The 14672-nt window shown below is 47.2% G+C and overlaps 1 protein-coding gene across 1 annotated transcript in view; it reads left to right on the top strand.

Annotated features, from left to right (window-relative positions):
• The first annotated feature begins 2260 nt into the window (after positions 1 to 2260).
• Positions 2261 to 14672, top strand: part of Fam13c (family with sequence similarity 13 member C) — a 183339-nt gene continuing 170927 nt past the window's right edge. The window contains exon 1 of the mRNA XM_050140337.1: positions 2261 to 2315. The gene's annotated coding sequence lies outside the window, so the exon portion shown is untranslated. The remainder of the gene's footprint in view (positions 2316 to 14672) is intronic.

The following is a 14672-nucleotide window of genomic DNA, read 5'->3' as shown; positions in this document are numbered from 1 at the left end:
GTACCCATGGAGGTTAGAGAGAAAGCAAAGAACTCCTGTGGCACCCCGGGGAGAAATGGGGTCCTTGGGGAGGGTCGCGATGCTAATCCATCACTTGCTGAGATGGCTTCACTCTTACGATGCCATCGCTTGCTGAGTTGGTTTCATTCCTTATCTATCTGTCTCAGAGCCCTCTCCAGGGATCAATAGCACCCGAATCGGGGTTTCAAGGACCAACTGAAAGGTACCTGCTGAGTCGGCGGAAATGAATTAAAAACACTTGGCGCCTTTCCCCTTTCATCCTTCCACTTGTTCCCTCCCTTCAAGGTCAGCTTTTAGAGCAAAGGGACAGACCGGAAACTGTCCAGTGCAGACAATAAGTCGATACCACTGACACTGTCACAGGACACAAAAGGATGGGATAAAATTCCATTACAGGAGACATCAGGTGACGATCTCCAATGCTTCTAATGCTGATGAAAAGGAACTTCCTCCAGCGGTGCCTTGGGAAGCAACAAACTGAAAGAGAATGGATGTGAGTATGTTTTGAACACAGTGGGACCTGGAGCAGATCAGGTGTCCTGATGCTGTTGGGTGAGTGGACTGTCTGGATTGACAGCTCAAGGGCAGCTTACATTCTCAGCAGGACCCGGATGAGAGGCTCACTTCCAGGATGTTTTCAAGTAAGGCTTGGCTGAACTGCAGAGGGTCATGCTGCTGGCCAGTTGAGGTCCTGCTAGCTGCTGCCTGAGGTCCAAAGAGCCTGGGCTTTGTAGGGTAGAGGAGCTGAGCAATAACAAGGACCAGTTAGGGGCTGATTAAAAGGAAGTCAGGGCCTGGGTGGGAATGGCGCACCCCTTTAATCCCAGAAGGCAGAGGCAGGTAGATCTCCGTGATTGTGAGGCCAGCCTGGTCTACAGAGTGAGTACCAGGACAGTCAGGGCTACACATAGAACCACTGTCTCAAAAAAACAAAAACAAAAAGTCAGGGGGCCATAGGTGATTTACATGTATGCAGATTAAGCAATTAATCAGGACGGATGTTGAGTAACAGATGATTGATCCAAGACTGGGAGCCTCAGGGTGGTGAGAACAGCGTCCGGCACACAGGCTTGCGTCCTGCTTCTGCAGCTGCTTTCTGACTTTACAAATTGGGCCCCAGTGCTTGGGGCCTTGACCTCCTGATTGGTAAAATGGAAACCCGAGGCCCAGCCTCTCAGGGTGCCTGTGGCAGCACCTGTGGCAGAGTGGGTGGAACTGTGAGTCACCAGGCAGGGGCGGTCACTGTCACTCAAAAATCAGTGCGAAAGCTGACCCGGCTGTCAAATTGGGAGCCGGATCACCCTTCTGAGATGCCAGTACACGCAACAGCTATCACCTGGGGAGCACGTTCAAGGGCTGGGTCTGGATTACTGGGTTGGAGGGTAGGGGAGCTGGGGCTAAGCTAACAGACTACCAGGTCACGCCTTGACTGCCAGACCAAATTTTGAGTAGCAAGGACCTACACAGTTAAAACAACTAGACTATGGTGAAATTAAACACCCCTGTGATTGTTAAATGACAGAGCAATCATGATAGGCTGCCAGCTAGCTGTGGCTACCGACCTTGTGTTCCACCCTCCAAGCCAGAATTGCCTCCTCTGTGGGTGGTCCTGACGGAAGTCGGATTGTCAGTTTTCCAAGGAGGCAAACTCTTAAGACAGAGCAACAATGGCGTTGTGACCCTTTAAATCGCGCAGGATGGAGGAGGAGACCCTCATGGGTGGGGGGTACCAGGGGATGCTGTCACATTTTAGTTACCAGCGGTGTGATCGGGTAATATGTGGACTTGTAGAGGCTTCAGTTATTGGGGACCAAACCGGGTACGGAGCACAAAGGGTATGGGACAGTAACTCCTGAAGCAGCTCAGAAAGGCCAGGGTAGAGGAGCCCGGCCAGAAAGATGTCCCTCCCTATGTTCCCTAAGGAGAACTGATAGTCCAAACGCGCACAGCGTGTTCTCTGTGGGCCCAGGAAGAGCATCTTCAAGTTTTATGAGAACATTCCGGCACTTCGGCTGATATTAAACATTTATTGCCCACGCCTCGCTCAACTCAGGGTATTCTTTTAGAAACGGAACTAGCTAGATACCACCTCATCCTTCCTGGGTACCCGCCAGTCTGGAGCCCTTGCAATCCTTAGTCCTTGCCCTGGAGCCCTTGCAATCCTTAGTCCTTGCCCTGAGCTTGTCTCTGGCTGCTGGGGGTGGGCGCTCACTGGTCACGTGAGGCATGCTTTGGTCACGTGACTTCACTTGCGGCCGGACACTGGGAAGTTCTTTACAAAGATCGACTGTGGGGTAAGTTCTTGGTCCCTTTTTCCTTCTTGGTGTCTCAATGAAGCTGCCAGTCTTGTGGCTGTAGTTTCAACTAGTCACAGCAGGACTGGGTGAAGATAATGGCCTTCAGGTTAATAAGATCAGGTGACACAAGGAGGGGAGGTCCACTGCCTGCCCGCCTGTCCGTCTGCCCCTCCTACATCCTCCCTTACAGCCCACAAGTTCCAAGGCTCATAGCACTCTTGAAGCGTGTAGTTCTGTCTCTATGTTTGGAACAGGTAGAGCCTCTGGTTTCTATTGATTTTTTAAAATTGTGTTTTTATGTGTATAGTGTGCATGTGTTTGTGCTCACACACATGTGTAAGTGTGTGTGCATGCCTGTGGAGGCCAGGGCACACCAGGTGTCTTCCTCCATCACTCTCAACCTGTATTTGTTTGAGACAGGGTCTCTCCCTGAACCTGAAGCTCGCGCGTTTGGCTAGGCTCGCTGTCCTAGCTTTAGGGATCCGTCAGGTTTTCTCACAAGGTGGAAGGTGAAAGGCAAGGAGTCAGCAGACTTCATCACCAGGTCATTTTATAATGGAATGAATCCATTGATAATGAGAACATTTCCGAAGGGCCCATCCGCCAACAGTACTGCGGAGAGATTAAGTTCCCAATATTTGAATTACGGGAACACCATTCTGACCCGAAAGCCTCTGCAGAGGTTCCCATCTCAAATACTCCTGAAATACATCCCAAAGACTTCTCTGAGCCAATCTGTTCCCCAAAATAAGAGAGGCATTCATTTTGAATTGAAGATGCACCCTTCAATCCTAAAGTCAAAGGAGGGCAACACCATGCTAGTGATGCTGGGGTCAGAGTGTGAGTCCCGACAGGCCTAACAATGTTATGGTCATGTGGGTGAATCTGAGTGACTGTTTCCTGCAGTTACTCCAACTCTGGCCACAGCTGTGGCTAAGAGTGTGAAGAAGGAAGGCCTTCCGCACTTGTCACTGGCCTGGATTCCGGCTGCTGTCTTACCACATGAGTGATCACTTTAATAACCAGACTGCCGCGGACCGTCCCTCTTGGAGACCACTATCCACGGGAGAACAGGGTGAAGGATAGGATAGCCAGGATACGACGCAAGGGAATGACAGACAGACACACTGGTAGTGAAAATCTGCTGCAATTTTACTTCTGCAAAGCTTCAGTTTATGTACAAAACAGATCAAAGAACTTGGCAGGCTCACTGCATCACCCCATTCAGGGTTCCAGACATAAATCAAGGCTAAGCATAATCAAAATAGAACTCCTTCTACGTGCTCAAGGTGTTGGCAAGGACTTTTAGTTTTGTCTCTTAGAATTCTGTCTCACACCACTAACCATATTCTACCGTGGGGGACTAGTTCTCAGAGTCCTGGGTCTAGCTTTTGTCTATATAGTCTTTTATTCTTCTGTTTTATTATTAATAAAGTTTCCAAGGCTCATGTGGCGTGGGGCATGCTTCAGTTCCTCAAGGACTGCTTAAAGAACGGTGGGGCCGAGCCAAGGACATACTTTGATTTCTTGGTGAGCAGTCAGCTGAAAACAGGAAAGATAAGAAATACAGAGAAAGATCATGCAGGGTGCCAGGAGGGCTCGCTCTCAAGGCCATTTCCAGATACGAGATCTGCCTAAGGCATCAGGTCCTATCTTGACCACTGATTGCCAGGGGACCACCTGGGGCTTCGCTCCAGGAAGCTCTAACCCCAATCCTTCAGCAGGCGAAAGCCAGCGCAGAGGCATTTTGTCACTACACGGCAGTCACTGCTGTGGACGTGGCACCAGACGAACATTAAGGCGGTAATGAGCATATCGTGGCTTTCCAAATGAAAAGCCGTGACGTAATGCATTTCCCCTTGAGGATGTTAATTTGAAAATCAAGTCCTAGTTAATTTAAATGGAGTTAAGTACAAGGAGCAATGAGGAATCGGTCGCAAAGGCTGCTTTTCCATGGATGCAAGCGAGTCTCCATAGCCCATCATTTATTTCCTAGGAAACCAGGGGATGGCTGGCGAGAGATCTGGTGCAAACAAATGCTTTCAAGTGATTATAAAATGCACCCAAATAGAAAGAGATGCAAATATTTTAAGTAGGGATGTTGATAATAGGCAAGATTATCTGAAGAGGGCAGACCAGAATTGGGGTTTCAAGATGATTGGAGACCTGGGGAGGAGGGGGGGCGGACTTTTCAAAGGCCCTGACATCTGCCCTTGCTGATACTCTCTGTCCTCCTCATGCCCACTCTGTACCACTGGCTTGGTAACAGACTCGGTTTCCCTACCTGTCATCCTCTACTTCAAAGCCTTGATCTTAGAAGATAGGGACTCCGTGACCCCCACGGCACCCCCACATCTGCGTCTCCCCCACTGCTGCTCCCCATCCCTTCTTGGCCACCTGAATGTGTTCACCTACTGTTGTGGCTGACACGTTCAGTGTCGGGGTACAAGACGTGGAGTGACCTCACAGATAGGGACTCTGCGTTTCATGCAGCATCCCCACATCTGTGTTTCCCCCCACTGCTGCTCGGACTCAGAGGTTATACTGCAGCTTGCATGGCTTCCTGCAGCACAATACTGTAAGCACATCAGCCACAACAGTAAGTGAGCACATTCAGATGGCCAAGAAGGGATGGGAGGTACCTCATGGCGCGGGCTTGAGCCTCCGGGACGTGCGTTTTGTCTTAGGGACACGGTTCCACCTGAGTTTTCAGCATCTAAACCCAGAAAAGGGTTTCAAGATTTTGAGTCAAAAACTCTCTTTAGAATATTTTTGGCAAAAGCATTTAGGGTGTCGATAACTTCTGTTTAAGCTAAAAGCAATCAATTTCACTCAGGTGCGTTGACCATGAGACATACTTTGGTGGCCGTGTGGGATGCTGAGGTGAGAGCAGGCACCGGCCATCAGCCAGCCCTAGCTGTATCAGGCTCATCAAAGATAATGAAGGAAACGGAAGGGCTTTGTTCCCATAGCCCGCTGGACTCTCACCTCTTTTGGGGGAACACAGAAGATAAAAATTACATTTCCTGCCACTTGGGGTCAGTGTTGTGTTCCCGATTACTGCTGGCCGGCTTCATTTTTATTTTTATACTGTAAAAAATGTGAATTCGGGACTGGGTGGGAATACCTGTATTGGGATCACAGTCAGGAGCTTGAGTGAATCTGATGGCTCCTCTCCCCAGCGGCTAGCTGAGAACTCACTTGGTGGCCAATCCATTATCACTCCCTTGAACACCTTCTGGACCTTTTCTTCCTCATAAATGTCTCAGGGACGTGACCAGCAGGTGCAGTTTAGCGTGCAAGCATTTGGGACTGAGCATCCCTATAAAGGAGATGAACCATGTCACTCTCCCCCTTCCTGCCCCCCCAAGTGATTCCTCCTCATCATGAGCAGCAAAAGATATGGAGACTTTAAATTATAGCTAATTATTTTATGTAGGAGAAGATAAAAACAGGGGTTATTATCCTTAGCTGCACAGCAGAGTCTCCTGGGGAAACCGAAGAAAATCTTCCCACTCGGGGCCTTAGCGAGCAAAGCGATGAGAGCCGGGTCCTCAGACGTGAGCTCTTCTTAGACTTTTGACTTTGAGTTGAGCCAGCTTGAGAGCCAGTGGTGTCAAACAAGCACTTGAACTGCCGGAGTCTACAATCCAGAATGATTCCAGACTGAGGGCAGGCTGAAATGAGCCAGCAATCGAAGGAGGTGTATTCTCGTTCCTTCTCTTCTGGTGGTCAGCATGACCCTGAACAAGACACACCACTGTTCAGGGTTCCTTCCCCGTTAATGCTACCAAGGCCAAAGGTCATGGAATATAACACTTACTGACAATGGATATTTATTATTACATTTACTTCCATGACCACATTAGTAAGTTTCATTGTATTTGTGGAGCTTGAGCACAATCGTCTTAAGTTGTTGTTGCTGTTTTTTAAATCTTACTTGTTTGAGCATACTGCCTGAATTTGCATATGTGCTGTGTGTGTGTGTGTGTGTGTGTGTGTGTGCACATGCGCACGCGTGTGTGACAACTCCCTATCTTGTGCTCAAGTCCAGGCTAATACTTAAACAAAAGCACAATTCTTCTTAAGTGCAAAATCATCAGGACATTGACTGTTCTCTGATGGCTACATGATTGTCCCTAAAGGAAGTGGAAGGTTAGGTGATGCCCACATTGAGCGATGGTCCTCCGAAGGTTTCTACTTGGCGAGTTGAATGCAGAGAGTTGACTGCCAGTATAATGATGCAGGTGCAGCTTGAGGAGACGCTTGGTGCCTTCGGGCTTCTCCTCAGCCAATTCACAGACGTGGCCCACACCCCCCCCCCCTCCCCCGGAGCCATGTCATCCTGACCAAAATAGTAGTCCAGAGAGAGGTAGGTGCAGGAGGCCCGCAGGTGCAGGTTGACCAGGTGGTTCATGGCAGCCTCCACTTCGGTGGAATAACTCTGACGAACCTGGGGGGGGGGGTCATGGCTGAGATGCAGTCTGGAGCTAACCTCAAAGAGACGGTGCTGGCTGTCCTAGGAGCTGTAGGCGGGGAGAAGATGGTTCCAGAGGCTGCAACTGGGGAGAATGAAGAGCGGCTGGAAGCTAACAAACAGAGGCCTCCAGTTTGTTCCGCCCAAACACTGTTGAAGCAAGACACAGATCCACACAAATCTCTGAGGGCTGCGTTTTGGGCAGCTTTTCTTATCTTAAATTATCCCAGCTGCCTTTTGCCTCTGGGCTTTTATCCTCCTCTGTTTCTGTATACCTTTCTTTACTTCTTTCTCCATGGCTTGCTGTGTAGCGGGGTGGCTGGCCTCTGATGTCCTCCTCTCCTTGTTCTCTTGCTCGCTGTTCTAGTTTCTCCTTCTATTTGTACTTTTTTCCTGCCAGCCCCGCCTATCCTTGCTCCTGACTCTCTATTGTCTGCTCAACTCATTATTAGGACCATTAGGTGTTTTTAGACAGACAAAGAATCACAGCTTCACAGTTAATCAAATACAGCATAGACAAAAGTAACACACCTTAAAATAATATTCCCCAACAATCACCCATCTATAATTTCCACTTACTTAAATACCTGACCCCAAAAGATCAGGTATTTAAGATAAAAACTGCATTTTCATGATGCAAGGAACCAACAAGCCAGTTGAAGGATTATGGGCTACATTCTTAGTTAAACTTTCTCTTGCCAAAACAAGACAAATAACACTCATGCCCTAGACCAAAACATTCGGTGGGCAAACCACTCCCTGTGTGGAACCCATTGTTACCTTCCTAAGGGAATAGGAACCTGGTTGTGTCCTTAGATTTTTGTTTGAGGTAGAAACATATCTACTTCTCTATTCCTGAAATACAAGGTCTGGATATTAGCCACACCTGTTGACAATAACCTTGAGAGAACAGAAGTTCCAACTCTCGACCTTTGGTCAAGATAGAACGGACCCGCACCCGTGGGCCCTGTCAGCCATTTTGTCCATTGATGATTGATGTGAGAACCCCAGCCTCTTGGTAGGTGATCCTGGGAGGCGTAAGAGAAGTAACTGCGTGTGAGCTTCGGGAGCAAGGCAGTAAGCAGAGGTTCCTTCATGGTCTCTGCTTCCATTCCCGCCTTCAGTTTCTGCCCTGAGTCCTTACTTCAAGATAGACTATAAGCTGTAGGATGAAATAAACCCTTTTCTCCCTTATGACCTAAGTTCCTTATGGTCATGGTGCTCATCATGGACATAGATAGGACACTGGGACTTTGCCATCCATCAAATACCAACTTCAGGTCTAGACTCAGGTGGCCTGCCGGCCAGTGTACTTATGGAACACAGCGTGCTTAACACTGAGGCCTTTGATGCACAACTTTGCAAAGCTGACTCAGGTTTTTCACAGGACTTCCAATATGTGATTGCATAATGCCAAGGGCTCATGAAAGGCCATCAGGGGTCTCACCCTGGAAGCGTGGCCATTTCCTCCACGACTCTGGCCATCAGGAGACTCATTGTTATCATCATGATGAGATAACTCAAAGTTCAAAATCTTTTGGGGGTTGTGGTGTCCTGCACCTTTAATCTCAGCTCTTGGGAGGCAGAGGCAGGTGGGTCTGTTTGCGTTTCAGGCCAGCCTGACTTACATAGTGGAGTCTCAGGACAGTCAAGACTACATAATAAAACTCTGTCTCAAAAAAATATTAATTGCGGGTAGGGAGTGCAAGGAACAATGTAAATTACGAATTAGTTAACAGTGTGACTCACACAGAGTCATCTGGAAGGTATCCTGGAATTGTTAAGGGTTTTTTTGGGACCCAGTGACTGCAGAAACCTGTGATCACAGAGCAAAATGAGAGTGCCACCCTGTATGATGCTGTCTGAGTGACAGAAAAGTCGGGGGGTACAGGAGCTTCATGGAAGAGACTCACCCTTCTGTGTGCATGGCAAGGGGGAAGACCAGAAAGCCAAGAGCAATTCGTGGATGAATGGGGGCTGAACCAGAGACTTAAATCAGGCCAGGGGAAAGTTTATGGTTTTATTTAAAAACACGATGTGACAGAGGTAGCTTTTACCACTGGAAATAAATGGCTGGATTCCATCCACTGACCTTTATCTAGGTGTAAACAGGGGTCAGTCCTAACCTTGTGCCTGCAGATCACCCTGGAGGGTGGAAGGCTGGGAGATATGGCTTTGTAGAACCCCTCTGTAAGATGCAATAAGCATCTCTCTGAGCATCACTGGGGTCATGCAGATGACATGGGCACAGGTCAGCAAGCCTTGTTTCTAAAATGTTGGCTTTGGGGCTTTTGTTTAGTTGTTCTTGGTGGTGGTGTGTGTGGTGCTTGGGAGAAAGAACACATGTTCTTAGGTTGACCCACGTGTGTAAGGTACCTGTAGAAACCAGCAGAGGGTACCTGATGCCCTGGAGCTGGACTTGCAGGCAGTTAGTTGTAAGACACTGGAGGTGGGAGCCGGGGACCAAGCTTAGGTCTTCTAGAACAGGAAGTGCCTTAACCACGGAGCCATCTCTCAGTCTCTAGTTCTTTATTATAATCGATATGCTGGGACTCCCGTGTAAATTTTGTTAACTCTTTCTTCTAGGCTTTCAGTACACAGACCCATAGGGTGCATGCAGGTGCATGCTGCTATTCTTGACCGCAGAGCCACTGGGCTGATAGCTCACAATGCATGGGACAGACCCCACCTAAGCTGGGACTCACGGCTGACCTGAAGCTGCTTGGCAAATGCGAAACGAGTTAAGAACTCGGCAGCGTGGGCCAAGATAGCACAGGATGAATCTGGCTTTAAAATTCGAGTCAGAAAATCTGCAGTCATCTGACGATTAGGAAATCTAATAGGGAAAACAGCTAAGATTATTTCTGAATTCTCAGATTAAGCAAAGAAAGAGGCACCCGCAGTATAGAGTGAGCCGTGGCCTCAAATCCCTTTCTCCAATTTTGGTTTGGGTTTTGGTGATGTACTCGACGTTTTGGCAAGAGCTAGATAGATGAAATGATTAATTCACTAGATTAATTCCCTAACGCTATGCAATTAGTGACAGGAAAACCAGTTCTGATTATGGCCGCACCGTCTCTCATTGTCTTGATGGCGGCTTCTGAGATCACGAGCGAAACCTCATTAGCTGGAGTTGAGAAGGCTATTCACTGCTTCTACTCATCAGCCTCAACACCCATTCTATTCCTTCAGTCTCCCCTGAGAGGACTCGCGGCTCTCATCCAACACACCAGAATATGGACTATGCAGAGAATCACCGTGGAACCCTTGGGAAAATGTATTTAGTTCTAGAAAAACAATCTGATCTATTCCTTTGCACAACAGTTTGCAAATGCAGCCAGCATTGCTTCTCGTCACTCAGAAGAGGAGGAAGACAGGAGATGTATTTATGTGCTCACCTAGCCTTCACATCAACCCCCACTCCCCACTCTATTCCAGAGCCTTTGGGTTGCCATAGAAACCTCATGGCCTCTAGCTGAGATTCCTCCGAGACTTAATTGCATTTGGAATTTCATAAACTCTCTATTAACCTTTGCCTGGCAGGGATGGGTGTGAGGCAAAGCGAGTTAGATTAATAGCTTAAAGTGATGCATGTACCCGGCTCCTGTGTGCCTAATGCTCTCTTCCAGGCAATTAAGCATGCGTGTAAATGATGATTAGAGCCTTATTGTTGACGTGTGTCTTTCTCATTGGGAGTGCGGGGCCAGGTCCAAAGATGCAAATCTAAAAGATGTGTCTTTTCCAAGGGGGACTTGGAAGGGAGGCATAGTCTGTCTGTATACGTTTGTGTCTGTCTGTCTTTCTACCTTACGTGTTTGTAACATGTTGGTAGGATTTGATGTTTCCTCTTGACTGTCAGCTTGCCAGGGCTCAAATCACCTAGGAGACAAACATCTGGGCATGCCTGGGAGGGAGTTTCCAGAGAGGGTTTACCTGAGAAGGGAAGACCAACCCAATCCTTTTGCAAGAGCTGTATGCACTTTTAACCCCAGAGCCATCTCTCCAGCCCTGGCTTTCCCTTTTTCCGGCATTCTTGTTTTTATTGGTTAGTCTTCTTGCATTTATCTAGTTTTATTTTGGAGCCTTTTTCACGCTTTGGGATTCTCTTGCTGCTTTCCCCTGTTTGACCTGTTGTCTCGGTTCCTCCCCATGTCACACTTCCTCACTCCCCCATCTCGTTTCATCTGGTTAACACGGCCAATGCATCAGACCACACTCCAGTAAACACAAGAAGTCAATAGCAAGAAAAGCTACAGACACTGCACCAATGCACGGAGACCGAACAACACAGTCCCAAATGACCAGGAGGTCACGGAAGAATGGAGGAAATGGAAAGTTCCTAGAACCAAATGAAAATGGAGGCACAGCTGACAAGGACTTTTGGGATATAGCTATGGCAGTTCTTAGAGGAAAGTGTATAGCTATGGGTGTTCAGGTAAAGAAACCAGAGATCTGATAACCTCTGCTCTTTCTAATTTTAGTAATTCACATCTCCTCTCTTTTGGCTAGTTTGGCTTGCGGCTTCTCAGTCATTAACCCTGAGGTTACCTCAGCTCCAATGAAATATATGAATTCATTGGGGGGAGTAATTTGAAAGGTATGCCCTAGCAAAATGAAATCAACTTAAGAGGATCTGTAGTTGGTTGAGTCTGTGGAAGGGAAAATAATTATTTTTTGAGGGTGTTTCCACTTGCAAGTTTTCTATGACCCAAGGGGCACCTCACAGTGATGCATGGATAAACCTATACCAAAAGATGGGATACTCTGTCACTGTGATGGTTTGGATGAGACACGTTACCCCCATAGCCTTGGGCATTGGAATATTTGGGCTCCAAATGATGGTGCTGTTTTGCAAATTTAGGAGGTGTGTCCTTGTTGGAGGAAGCACGTCCCTGGAGGTGGACTTTGAGAGCTCAAGGACTCATGCCCTCTTGAGTTCCCTCTCTCTGCCTTGTGCTTGAGGTTCAAGATGTGAGCTCTCAGGATCCAGTGCTCTCCACCATGCCTGCCATAATGGAACCATAAGCTCAAATGAAACCTTTCTCCTATAAGTTGTCTTGGTCATGGTGTTTTATCACAACAATGGAAAAGTCACTAATAAAGCCACATCTCCTTCCAACTTTGCCTTCAGTGGTACCACAGTGGTAGGTTGAAATCGGGAAGAGATGTGACAGTGCTTCCCATGATGTAGTACAGATTCAAGGGTCTTAACTCACTGAAGCCACACGGATAATGACCAACTGAAGGAAAACATCGGCGAAAGTCAGATCTGTGGCCCGTGCTTCAAATAGAACCTCTGAGCTTGTGTTTCTCTAATGTAACTAATAACTGGCTTACAGAATTAAGAAACGTCAGTTATTGACCAAGAATTTGCAACTTAACGAAAAAAGAATTTGCAGCTTTTGTCTAAATCTTTGGGAACTTAAACTAGAATATAGTGGAGAAAAGTTAGGGAAGTGGAGGCTTGTGCACGGGTTATACTTGGGTGCAAAGAACTCTCCGTGTAAGCTGCTGGGGGCTTTGTTCTGTGCAGCTGGCTCGCTGCTATTTCCTGTGCTGTGTGAGAACTGATTTCTGCTAAGCCAGACAACCTCACACGAGTGCAGAGAAACTACATTAGAGCTGCACTGAGACAGGAAAAGTAAATGGCTTCTGGTTGCATTTTGTTCACGTGTGGGGGTAAAGGCATCGTTGGGTAAAACTTAGGAAATTTTAGAATTATGTAGAGGACAGCTAATGTGAAAAGCAGCTCTTTAATAAACTGCTAAAATCTTAACACATCAGTGTCTTTGAGAAAGGGCACCATGGGGTGAAGATAGTATCTTAAGTGCCAATCTTCAACAGTGGTGGAGGGCCATCAGAAGACAGTGGGAAGGCTTCCATGTCCTACCGGGGTGCCGGAGGTGGGAAGACTGAAGCTCTAACATCTCTCTGTGCTCTGGTTTTGATGTTCTCAAGTACTGCAAGGACGAGAACCAAGGTATGGAAAGAGAGAAAGCACAAAGGAAGCCAGACAATACTTGCTATTACTAGCACAACTAGCCTGCGAACAAGGGCTTTAAACCTGGTGTTTTCCCCTTCTTAGCCCCAGCACTGAGAAATGAGAGGTCTATAATGGGTTGGTGTATTTCAGCAGTCAGACTCTGCCTATTTGGGAGGATGTGCTGTTTTGTGTGTGGGTTTTGGAGACAGGGTCTCCTTATGTAAGTGTTACAAGTCTTTCTCTGTCCCACCAGCCAGCTCCCAAATAATGTCATGGAGACTTCTTATTAATTATGAAAACTTGGCTTGGGATTGTCGGGCACCAGTATCAAACCATTGGAATGCGGGATGATTGCTCCCAAATCTAGCTCAGTGAGGCTGCTAACTGAATTTGCTTGCAGGAGCATAGGTGACTCAACGTCAGCAGCGTCATTGCAAAGCCCTCCCTGCCCAGCTCAGCTGAGGACTTGTAAAAACCACATCACTCCTGAACAGGACTGCAGGCAGGTCAGCAGACCCAGGGGAGGGCCTAATAAATCTTCTGTTTTAGGAGTTTCCTGAGACTTGTGCGTTGTACTTCATTTCTGAACCTTGGGGAGCCTCTCTCCAGGAGGAAATTCTTCATTTAGGAGGGAATCGCTACCAGTTGTGGGCATTGTGAGCAGGATTATGTAATGTTACAGTTGAAGGATTTCTCAGGAACAAGCCAATTGGGGCTGTAGCACTTGAATTTATTGTTTACAGCAGTGGTTCTCAACATGTGGGTTGTGACCTCAAACAACCTTCTCACAGATGTTGCCTAAGACAATCAGAAAACACAGGTATTTATATTATAATTCATAACTGTAGTTTTGCTATGGTTATGAAGTAGCAATGAAAATAATTTTGTGTTTGGGGGTCACCACAACATGAGGGACTGAAATAAAGGGTCACAGCATTAGGAAGGTTGAGAACCACTTATCCAGAGGCTGACCGAGTGACTTTGATCTTGGTGTTACGTACAACAAGCAGTGACCTGGACAGAAGGATAATTTGTGGTGTGGGGGTGGCGGCTCATGGTGGGATGCAGTAGGATGGTGCGGGATGCCCTCAAGGTACTCAACAATACACCATTTAAAAGGGATGAATTGGTTATTTCTGGAATTTTCCATTAATATAGTCAGACAGTGCTTGTCCTAGGCAACTGAAACTGCCGCTCAGGAGCACCCATGTCAGTGGGCTTTGGGCTGAATGAGTTCATTTCCCACTGGGAGAAAAGACAGAATGTAGCCAGCACACCGCCAGGAGACAAGACTGGACCTCTTGTTGCCTTGGTTTTGTTGTAGGGGGAAAAGTAGAGGCCAAGGCATGGGGAAGAATGTGGTTTTATTTGTTTTCTTTTTCTTTTTCTTTTTTTATTGATTATATTGAGCTCTACATTTTTCTCTGCTTCCCTCCCTGTCTCTCCCCTCCTCTCTTCAGCCCTCCCCCAAAGTCCCCATGCTCCTAAGTTACTCAGGAGATCTTGTCTTTTTCTACTTCCTATTTCCTATGTAGATTAGATCTATGTAAGTCTCTCTTAGTGTCCTCATTGTTGTCTAAGTTCTCTGGGATTGTGGTTTGTAGGCTGGTTTTCTTTGCTTTATGTTTAAAAACCACCTATGAGTGAGTACATGTGTCTTGTTTTGTTTTTCGAGATAAGGTTTCTCTGTGTAGCTTTGGAGTCTGTCCTGGAACTAGCTTTTCTAGACTAGGCTGGCCTCGAACTCATAGAGATCCACTTGCCTGTACCTCCAGAGTGCTGGGACTAAAGGTGTGCGCCACTACAGCCCAGCTGGGCAATGTTTTTATCAGACCAGAATGATGTGGGTTAAAAAGAGGAACATGGAATGTTCTCACTCATATTTGGTTTCTAG

The sequence above is a fragment of the Alexandromys fortis genome, unplaced genomic scaffold (assembly GCF_014885135.2).
Source record: "Alexandromys fortis isolate MF-2015 unplaced genomic scaffold, M_Fortis_MF-2015_v1.1 scaffold_9, whole genome shotgun sequence".
Classification (NCBI taxonomy): Eukaryota; Metazoa; Chordata; class Mammalia; order Rodentia; family Cricetidae; genus Alexandromys; species Alexandromys fortis.
The sequence above is the reverse complement of the archived record's forward strand: the minus strand, read 5'-3'. Positions and strand labels throughout refer to the sequence as shown.